Genomic DNA, 10,305 nt, shown 5'->3' with positions numbered 1-10,305 from the left:
TCTGGTACTCACTGCTTGTATGCATCACCTTGTATGCCCCCTTTCTGTAGCTGTAGCTTCCTCATAAAGATGTAATAAAATCCCATGGGCTGTTTGTCTAGAGACAAGGAAGGGCTCCTGGCACGTTTCCACTGTCACATTTTGCTTATGGTTTGACCAGGTTTGTCTGACCTAGTTCTGTTTCTGTTCATAAACTGGGCTTAATGGTGAAGTCCTGGAAATGTTCCCAGCTGCTAAAGCCAGGCTATTCTCTCTGCACTGATTAATTGCAGTTCAAAAGCCCTTCACCAGCTATGTATCACAACAGTAAAATAAAAAACATGTTCTCTGTGATTCTGAGCTTTGAACAAGCTTCTAATAGTGGCAAGACTTATATTCGATATCACAAGGGCACCATGGGACCCTGCTCATCAGTTGCTTGCCACTAAGTACATACTGAACTGGAAAATCTCTTTCCTGTGTACCCATTACAGAACTGTTATCACAGAATAAAATGAAGCTTTGGATTGTTTTTACTAAGCTGGGTGTGATTGTTCATTCCAGTGTAACTTCCCATCATTTGCAAAAATTAATTTGGGAACAAGTATAATAAATTGAAATTTGATACCCAATAATAATTTGAATACCATGAGGCTCCTGCGGAGTGCTCAACAATTGTTACAGACAGGGAGAATCACTAGCACTAACCATCTAGCAAAGAGGCAACTTTTGGTTGAACTAAGGGTGCCTAAATCATACTCATTAGATCTAAATCATGTAAAGGACATAGTAAAGAAATGTCCTGTTTTCTGTGTAGGGTTAGCTTCATCCAGAAATGCTTTGGACTTGTCCAAAACTCAGGTCACTTTCCATGAACAGGTACATGAATTTACTGGGTCAGGAAGTTAAAACTACACAAAAGACCTCAGGTCCTAAACTTTCAAAGTTTCCCTAGCTCTTACAGTTTAAAAAGCAGGTTTCCTTGTTGTGCTTGCTGTTAGGAATATGCAACCTGCAAGTCAAAATATTGTGTCTGATCCCCCTTAATAATTGAACTCTGTCTCAATATGTCATTTAGTACACACATCTTTAACAGAGAGAGCAGGAGCCTACTGTAAAACCTATTGATTCTACTGCATTATAAAAAGCAAGAGGTTTGGATTCCCCTGGAACAAATATTCATGTGCTTAAATTAGCTACTTGACTATGTGAATTGTGGAGGAACTTCCTTCTGGCATTGCAGTTCCTGTGATGGTTCCTTTGAGATTGCCTGGACCTGAACTGTGTCAGCTGCACTTGCTTCCAACTTTCTGAGAGGCGTGGAGCTAATGGCACGAGCTGGTACAGAGTTCGAACTGGGAGCTGCTGGGTGCCTGCCCTGGTGAGGAAGGGTTTTCTGAAATGTTGCAGTTTGGGGAGGGTAAATTGCTCCTAGTCAAGGTGCACAACCTGAGGTATATGTTTGATATCACTCAATCAACATAGTTTCCAGCAAAGGCCAGAAATCCTGTGTAAAAGAGTGCTTCTTCACATGAATGGAAGTGACTAGGATGGAAGTGACTACTTTAAAAGTTACAGTGAATCCTCCCCTACATAATTTATATCCCCTTCTTCAAAACAAATCGCATAATTTCTTTTATGTCCAGTTCTAGCCTCTCAGCAGCATTACTTGCTGCTCATTAGCTCGTGTGCAGCCATTGAAGCAAGCTGGAGGATGAGATTTTAAAGCCTAAGGTTACAGAAGATTAATACATCTTTTTTGTTGAGAGGGTCTGAGCCCCGGTCCCACGGCTTCCCGTTGCGGAGTGCTCAGAGGCACCAGAAATGGATCTTTCAGCAGAGAAACCCTGTGTAAAATGGACTTGTCTTACTAACTGTCTGCTAGTAGGAAGGCAAATAATACAGATGACCTTGCTTAGGAGGGGAAGGAATATATTGTACTTGGGTTGTATAGCATGTTAAAGCGAGACAAACTCACTGGAAGTGAAGAGGAATGGAAGAGTTTGAAAAAGAAGTAGGATAAGGGCCTTAAGGCACTGTTAGCAATCAATAACACTGCCATCAGCTCTACACTGAAAAGGGAAGCTTCCAAAAGCTGGACATTGCTCATAGGTGCTGTTTTTGTAACTGCCACAATAATCAGCTGAAGACTGATGTCAGGACTCAGATGTATGGCCTCAGATGTATTTTGTCTGCTGGAAGATATTTCCTCTACTCTGTAGAGGCTGCTTAGATCCCTCCTGCTGCCCTTGAGTTATTTGCAAAGTTTGCCTTAGCTCTCCTGACACCCAGAGAGGGAAAGGCTAGTCCCCTTGGCCAACATCTGAAGGTGGACAGCGTGTTAAAAGGAGAGGTCAAGTGTGGTTCAGTAGCTTTCAAAAGAGGTCTTGGGTATTTTAAGCACAACACTTCATTTAAAGTCAAAAGACTGAATTGTGACACCCTTCAAAGAAAGCTAAGTTGTTACTTTTAGGACAGCTCCTGTGGCACTGTCATGTCCCTGAAAGTGTTCCTAAGGCAGCAAAACTACCACGTATCTGCAGTGTGGAATAGGTTGCTTTCAAAGCATACAAAGCTGAAACACCTCAAAGCTTAGCCTCATCTTATCTTGTCTACAGTTTCAACTTGTGTCACTACTTTGAAATGCAAGATAAAATGTAGATTTAGGTCTCCTTGAACTCAACTGACTTGAGGAAACTACAGGCATGACGGACCTGCATTTTGCAGGTGGGGGGCTAGGATGCAGGTATGTCTCTGCCCTTTGTCCTTAGTTCAACACAGAATGCAACAGACTGCTATTGACCCAGATCTTAAGGGTCAAAAACCAGGGGAGTTTTGGCACTAGTTTTCTGAATAGTAGGGTGGATGAAGTAAGATGAAAGTATGTCATGGATTCTTACTTGCTCCTTTTCAATCATCTGGGCTGTCACAAGTATGACTGCCTCATTATCCTTGGGCCCTCAGCTGAATTTTGATGACCTGTGTGGAAAGTGTTTAAAACTACCACTACAGACTTCTCGGTGCTCCAGACGAGGCTGGAAAGTCTTGGTTGCATCAGAAAGATTTAAAGTCAAATCAGCCATCATAAAATTTAATAAAGCAAGTGAAAAAATTCTGCTGTGGTCTCCAGTAGCAGGACTTCAGGTATACTGTCTTGAGAACTGTAAACGCTTATTTGTGTTTTTAACTAGTCACTATTTGAATTGAAAAAGGTGTAGTAGACCTTTAAATATTCCCTGAGCAATTCTGGGGGGCCCTATAGTGTTAAGCTATATGTAACCTGGGACAGAGTACTCTTGAAGCTGAGATAAACTATTGCGGCAGTGGTCGTGCTTCTTAGACTGGAAAATGGGATAGAAAGCTCATTCCTTGTACAGCTGACAAACACATGTGCACATCTGCTGGAGCTACACATGCTAAATAGACCTGGAATTGCTGTTGCCTTGCAGAACATGAAATCTGAATGGTGAATGCTTATCTAACATGAAATACTTGGCAGAAATCTCAAAAGCTAATATCAGCTCTATACTTTGCTCTTTAAGGGAAATAGATTTGATTGGAAGCTAATACTTTTCTTAGAAGTATCATGCTCAAGAGAACAAAAATGTTACTGTTTTTTTAGGAATAGCATAGGTTCTGTAGGTGCAAGTCATGGTCTGTTGGACTTAACAGAGGTAAAATCCCAAGCAAGGGCTTCAGGATGTTGGTAATCAATGGCGAGCTAAATTGCATACATCAAGAACTTCGCTTCATGGCTCTCACGTCTAAATAAACTTCTAACTTCAGTTAAGCATGTACTCCAAGGATGTACCAGTCCTGCCAGTAAATTTGGTTGTCTGATGCTAATCTGAATAACTTATGTGGATGGAAACAATTGATTTCATGGGCTGAGACCTCACCTTTGGGGGACAGGGGTCAAATTTCTAGCTAGGGTGGGTGCAGGATAAGGACCCGTAGCCTCTTGGATTGTAAAGCTTAGGGGGCACACTGTTCTGCAAATACTGGGGTTTGGGTTACTGCTCTAGGAGCCAGGTTAGGCTCTGTAAGGTATCATGGTCTGCTAACGATTAGAAAAATGGCGAAGAGCACAGCTTCAATAGTGATTAAATTTACATGCTAGTTCTGCATTCTTTGATTAAATTGACTGTTCCTGGCAGAGCGAAGGACCTAGTCTTTTATCTAGGGTTGTGGCTGGAATCCATCGAATATTACAATACTCATGGCAGCCTGTTCTTTCTTGGGTGTCTAATCTCAAGCAGAAAGCATGAAGCAGTAACTCTGCGTCTTAGATCTGGTGAAAACAATACCAAGAGGATGTGTGCCTTTAAGTGAAAATGGGGAAACAGCTGGAAAGGATAAAGGGAAGCAACTTCATAACCAAAACAGCATTACAGCATTGCAAAGAAATACAGGGAAGTGAAGAGTTGTGTATCAGAAAAATTTTTCTCTAACAGTCAATTAATTTACTATGGCAAGAGTGAGCAGTCTTAGAGTGACTTGGAACTTCCCCTATCGCAGTAACCAAAACAAAGATGTAATAGACTTGTTGGTTCCTCTAAACAGTCTGCATAGAAACCTTTCAAAGGGATTTTTTATTGTGTAGCAGTAGGGGTGATCAGCACTGCCTCTGATGTTAGAAGCAAAACCAGAATCAATGTGGAAGTGTAGTATTTCGTGGGAAATGGGGCAGTTAAATACAAGAATTCATCGCATTTTTCTAGTGGCTGTCTTTGTAACAGGACTGATAAAAGGCAGTCAATGATACTCTGTTCCTGCAGGAGACTCCAGGGGCTGTGTATGACCACCTTCTGGTTGAGATCCTCTACCTGCTCTGGGGAGACATTTGAAACTTGATCCAAAATTCTGGTTCGGTGTTTAGATGTTTGTGGGAAGTGTTCAGAGCAAAACAGACATGAAATCTATGTAACAGACAGGTCAGTTCTGGGCCTGTAAGGACAAAACATGGCACACACATGAACTTGCAGCATTCCAATGGTTATGAACCTTCAGCTGCAATGCACACCTTATGTATCACCTGGCACACGAATGCACCGGGAAAGGAGTCTGGTGTGTTGTGGCCACTGGCACAGAGCACTGGGCTAGCATTTGCCTTTGGAAGGTGAGTTGTCTGCTTTGCTAAACAGCTGGGTGACAGTAAGCAGGTTTTTTCCTGTGTAAAAAGGGAATGCTGAAACCACTTGTGAAGTGTTTCAAAACGTAATGAGAGCCAAATCTGAGATGTCTATCAGATAGAAGTGCATCTTAGTTGTTGCTAAACTGTATAGGTTGCAGGGATAGACAGGTTAAATATCATTAATCATAGCTGATCTATATTGAAACATGTGGCAAGGATGTGTGCAATGTAAGGAATGAAACAAACTTGGAGTTTTTTCCAAGTGGGGGTTACCAACAGACTTGCATTCTGCTTCCATCTCAGTCTCCTGGGACAGATTGTCTGGAAACAGTTAATCAAATGCTTGCTTGGATATGTATAAAGGGCTCAACATTCAAATTGTATGGCACATGGGTGTTGTAAATCAGCATAACCTGAAAGAAGAAAATGAACTGTAAACCTGCTAAAAGTTCTCTCAGCTGCTTCAAAGCACCTGTGCAATAGCAATAGAAAACGGCATCATTGCAAAGAAAATCAGCCCAGCAATGGTCAAATTGTGCGTGGTAATGAGTATAATATAAAAGAAGGTGCTGAAGAAGTGCAAGGTGGGGAATAATTCAGTATGCACATGGTTGAGCAGGACTTTTTGGCCTTGAAGAAGTTCATTCTCCAATAAGAGGTTACTGGCTATCTGGCCACTGAAGTTAACAGGGACCTTGGGGTTTTTTGTGACCAACGCTAGCATTAAAGTAACGGTCAACTTTTAGTTCTGCTTTTATCCATGGTGCAATAAGCTTTAATAAAATTATGAATTTGTCAAAGATCTCAGACTTTATTAATTATCTGAAAAATTGTAATAATTTGGCATAATGCATATGATAGAAGAGCACCTTTTGTGTCTTGACAGCCTCTTTCTATCACTTTAACCTGCTGTTTGAAGTTAGAAGAAACTGGAGTTCATAGTGCCAGTTGATATGATCAGTCCCAGCATAAGCTTCATTGGGGTGTCTAGTCAGCAGGCTGCCTTCTGAAGACTCCGGCTGGTGATATTCACTTCAGCATTTGTCTGATTGGAATAAACCATAAAAATGTGTTAAAAGTTGACTGGATCAGTTCTAGGCAAGCTAATGATGAACTCTTGCAAGCAAATTGTTATCTCCGTGAACTAGACTTTAGACTTCAACTCTCTCAGTTGAAAGAAAGAAAAGATCCCAATATTTTACATCAGCTCTTGCTCTGGGACAGTTTCTCGTCTCATGCAAACGGCTTGCAGGTATCTAGTGTACAATATCCTTGCAAAGATAAAAAAGGAAATAAAATAACTGGAGAAGCTATTTAAGAATGCCACATCCTTAAGTGCTTTTTTACGGGAGATTTTCTTGCAAGAAAGTCTGTTGTGAGAACACAATTTTAAGCCTGAAAACAATGGATTTGGAGACTACTGAAACTTTGCCAGAGAAATCTTTCTCTAAAGATGGACTAAACTTAGTGAAGGTTCTCATTGGTTTTAACCAGGCGTTACATTTTATGTGTTTAGCACTGGCAGCTATACTGCAACAGCCCAGTTGCATATTTCCTGCAAAGCAACTGGAGAAACCCCATTTTTTTTGTTAGAAATGACTAGGTGCAATTGGTTTAGGTTGGCACTAGTGAACTGGCTGATGAAATATGAATCTATACTGTTCTTGTCAATCTGTCTTCTTTTCATCTTACTAATGCCCAGGGTAGACCTATTGGGCCCTGAGGGTCCTAATAGTCCGCAATGGCCATGGACCCTGGTGATCTTGACCCCAATGTATGGATTGACTTTCTGGCTTGACCTGGGACCTGTCTTATCACTGTGGACCTGTGTGGTGGTCACTAGGCTATGTGTGATGCAGGTTACCCTCATTACGCCCACCCTGATCTGTGGCTTGACTTCCCAGCTTGACCTTGGACCTGCCTTATTGCCACAAATGTGTCTGGCCATTTGGACTAGTTGGTGCTGCCTGGTAAGAGCCTGGCAGGACAGCACGGGCAAAACCCCATTCCATTGCAAGGATTATTCTGTTTTTCAAATCTGGCTTGATGCTCTTTTCTGTTAAAGCTTTATGGCACATGTAAACTAGGAAGCTAGCATGGTTAATTTTCAGTGTTTTCAGCGAAAAGCTTACTGATGTCAGTGAAGTTTGTCACTATATTTTTTTTCAGCTTGCTCCAAATCACTTGTTTGAGGCCAGGGAAGTGAGGACTGAGGCTGAACAGTTGAACCACTAAGGTTGCAGCCATGCTACCTAGACGGGAAAACAGCAGAAGCAATTCAGTGTGGTCACCTCCTGTGTTTACCAGCTCTTAATTTTCATGTGTAATGAGCTCTCTTCAGATGATTTAGCATTCTGAAATGAGCTTTTGGTTAGTTCTATAGAAACATGAGCTCTGTGGCAACCAAGCACAAAAAGGGAATTGAACAGAACATTATGCTACTTTGCATAAATTCATAGTACATGTGCATTTGAATACTGCATGTGGTATCTAACGGCAGGAATGGAAAGAGCTCAGAAGGATAAGTGAAGCTATAGATCTGCTTCTATATTTTTTTTTTTAAGTTGGGACTTCTTAGGTAAGTTACTAAATACAGAAAACCATATCTGAGCTGAAGCTGGTTGGGGCTGTGGGACTCATGATGTGATTCCTTTTATGTTCTTCACTAGGCAACTTCTTTTGGCCATACTGCAATAGGATGTTAGACTGGACTACCCTTTTTTGTGATCTGGTAAGGTGGTTAGTGATGCACTGAAATACTGCTGAGCACTTCTAAGCCGTTATAATACAATGACTATTTCTCAGTCTTAGTGTTAGGCTGGATGCTGGACTAACTTGGGTTGGTCAAGGGAATGGACAGTCATGCCTGTTTAAAACTTAGCAACAGGCATCTTGCCGTCATTAGTTAGGAGGACATATTAATTCTCTGAAAACAGAACTCTAACCGCATCCAAAGAGAAAAGTAGGCACTATATAAAAGATATAGACTTAATCTCCAGCACGCTGATAAACCCATTCTGGCCAATTAAGCATACAGTGACATTTGACTGACCTTGTCAGCTGGAGGGGTGAATGGATAAAATAAATGAGCTTTCAGTCTCTGACTGAACATATTTAATATGCTGGGTAGGAGGTCAGTATGACTCATCCTTTCCATTTGCTGGATGGCCTGGTATTTGTAGAGAAAAATCTGTCCTTCTGTTGAATGCTTCCAGAGATGTAATGCTTCTTGGTACCTGAATCCACTACAGATGCCTTTCCAGACTGATACCCAGTTTTATGTAAAGCTGCCACACCTTAGCATGGCTCTCTGAAAGTGATTTAGTGCGATTATTGTGGTTTGGTCCTAAAGAGCAAGGATTCCCTCGTACCACAAGGCCATTAGCTGACTACATTCCTTAACATGCCATGGGCCACTGCAGCTTGGGACTGCACCTGTCTGGATCCTACTATCCAGATTATGGAGTTGCTTCTAGAAGGTACCCTAACTCGCTCCTTATCTAAATAACGCTGCCCTGAATGTGAGAAGTGGCACGAGCCTTTTGTGCTGAACCAAAACCACTGTATCTCATTTAATGAGACTGCCTGATACCAGACTTGGAGAAGGCAGCAGGCTCAGCACAGGTCTAATGCTGTCCAGGTAACAGCAAACTCTGAGAAGAAACAGTAATCAACTCTTACTGCTTCACTGAAGGCATGCCTCAGTTTAATAACCTGCTTCTAAAAAAAGGTCCCTGAGGAAACAGTATGCTGCACGTGAAGATCTCTATAGGAGTATAATTAGGTGGTGTCCTTTGAGAAACATACTTGCTTTTTCTCAAGTGTCTTTAAGAACTGGGCCTCTAGTTCCTAATTATCTTGTTCTTTTTGACTGGGACAGCTAAATAATTATGATCTGAGCGGGGTGAATGAATGCAGTAAAGTGATGTTCTTAAATGCAATCAGCCAGCCATTGCTCTGACAAAAAGTGTGATAATGTAATAACATGAACGTAAGAATGCTGCAAAATGTTTGCAGAAGTTTGCCAGGAATTAATCAAGTTAGCTTTACCTTGTAAGATGATATAGGTCCTCCATGTTCCAGCTGAAGCATTAAGTGATTTCTAAATGAGCATGACGTTAAGTGAGCAGAAAGCTAATGAGGAACTGATAGATCTAGTTGCATGTCCCTGTCACCACACTGTCTCTGCTACTCAGACCAGATTGAGCCACAGAGCCCTTAGTGCAGCTTCTAAGTAGCTTTAACTGTACTACAGTGCTGTTAGAGGTCTGATTATGCTAACAGTTATGAAAGTTGAACCCCCAAAGTGAGAAAGTAGTGCAATAATAAAGTTAATTTTATCCAGCATCTTGGCCATTATTAGCTCGCATAGGAAGGCTAAATGCAAAAAGGAGACAGAGGATTACTGTATGCAAATGGCTAATCTTTTCTTTTCTTTTTTTTTTTTTTTTTTTTTTTTTTTTTGTCCCAGCTGTCTAGACAGCTAGACAAATACCAGGTTAATTTTTCAAGACACTGACTACAAGATGTTTTAACACTTCATTCTTTATCATGGGTGCAATCTGCCCAGATTGTCTGGTAGTTATTGATCCTATATCCAACAGACTTGAAAGTTTTTCAAGATTGTATCACCTGGTAAAGTAAAAGGTATCCCTGTCCAAGATTATAGTGAGTTTGGTATGTTTCTAAGTTGATGAATGAAATACAAAGGTGGCTGAGGTTGTGAAGATAGTATAGGAGCAATGAAACCCTTGAACAGATTGGTCTGAATGACAGCTGTAAGTCCAGATACTCCTTGTACTCATATAAGTGTTCTTGGACTTAAAACTTAGAAGTGAAACAGAAGGAGAGTTCAGAAAAATTGTAATACTTGAGATTAAGGTATGCACATACTACATTCAAAATGAGAGAATAGAGAAACATGGGCATACTCTCATAGCTGTGCAACTCACTGTCTCACCCTTCTCCCTCCCAATTCTTCTGTTGCTGTCAATCTTCTCCAATCTGGTGCATGAAGAAATGTTTTCTAGGTGTGAGAGCAAACACCAGACTTCACCAATATGTTTCTCTGCGCCTTGTATCTGTTGCTTTGATGCCCTGCTGCAGCTAGTGAAGGCTGCAGTCCTGTTCAGGTCTTAGTTTCTGCCTCTGACAGGCTCCACCAAGCCCTGACTGGAGTCTTAGTATGTGAA

The sequence above is a fragment of the Platalea leucorodia genome (assembly GCF_965183815.1).
Source record: "Platalea leucorodia genome assembly, chromosome: 5".
Lineage (NCBI taxonomy): Eukaryota > Metazoa > Chordata > Aves > Pelecaniformes > Threskiornithidae > Platalea > Platalea leucorodia.
Note: the sequence above shows the minus strand (reverse complement) of the source record.